The sequence below is a fragment of the Trypanosoma cruzi genome, assembly GCF_000209065.1.
Source record: "Trypanosoma cruzi strain CL Brener chromosome Unknown tcruzi_1047053499275, whole genome shotgun sequence".
NCBI lineage: Eukaryota > Euglenozoa > Kinetoplastea > Trypanosomatida > Trypanosomatidae > Trypanosoma > Trypanosoma cruzi.
The window spans coordinates 1-752 of NW_893124.1; the positions used below are offsets into that span (position 1 = coordinate 1).

Below are 752 nucleotides of genomic sequence, written 5' to 3' on the forward strand. Positions count from 1 at the left end.
GGGGGTACGGGGCTATATATATATGGGTATATATATATAGGGGTATATGTATATATGGGGGACAGCCCCACAAAAAAAAAAAAAAAAAAAAAAAAAGGGGTCCGTAGACCCCGGTCAAAAGAAATTGACCAAACATAACCGCCAGAGGCGGGTTGGAAGCTTCGCGTACCAATATAGTACAGAAACTGTATCAATAATAGCGTTAGTTGAAAGGAGTTGTGTTCCACAACGGTTTTCAATTTTGATGAGGGGTCCTTCGCGGCACTTGGGACCGTGTACAAAAACCCCCCCCCCCCCTCCCAGGCCACACTGGGGAGGGGTCAGGGTCCGGGACGTCGGCCCCGGGATAGCGCCGTGGACGGCGTCAGGGGGCGGAAAAGACGCACATGGCGAGTGTGGAACAGCAAATGCAGCCGAGTGTGCGAGCAAGGCAAAAACACCGGAAAACACAGGAAGAAGCGCGGCATACGCGGAAAAAAGGCGAATAAAAGGATCGAGACGGAGAAAACACAAAACAAAACAAAGATGCAGGCAATAGCAGCCATGAAGCGAAAATGAGGGGGCCCGAAGGAGGTGGCGGACACGCAACGTGGGGGGGGGGGGGCAGCCGCACGAGGGGGTACGGGGCTATATATATATGGGTATATATATATAGGGGTATATGTATATATGGCGGACAGACCCACAAAAAAAAGAAAAAAAGGGGTCCGTAGACCCCGGTCAAAAGAAATTGACCAAACATAACCGCCAGA

The 752-nt window shown here is 50.7% G+C and overlaps 2 non-coding genes across 2 annotated transcripts, besides 3 other annotated features; both read right to left on the reverse strand.

Annotated features, from left to right (window-relative positions):
- The first annotated feature begins 13 nt into the window (after positions 1-13).
- Positions 14-56: a microsatellite.
- A 15-nt stretch (positions 57-71) lies between these two features.
- Positions 72-96: a microsatellite.
- On the reverse strand, positions 97-208 carry Tc00.1047053499275.10. The gene has a single exon (XR_008255147.1). It is a non-coding gene; the product is annotated as a spliced leader RNA (transcript).
- A 420-nt stretch (positions 209-628) lies between these two features.
- Positions 629-671: a microsatellite.
- Positions 672-702: 31 nt separating this feature from the next.
- Tc00.1047053499275.20 lies at positions 703-752 on the reverse strand. The gene has a single exon (XR_008255148.1). It is a non-coding gene; the product is annotated as a spliced leader RNA, 5' partial (transcript).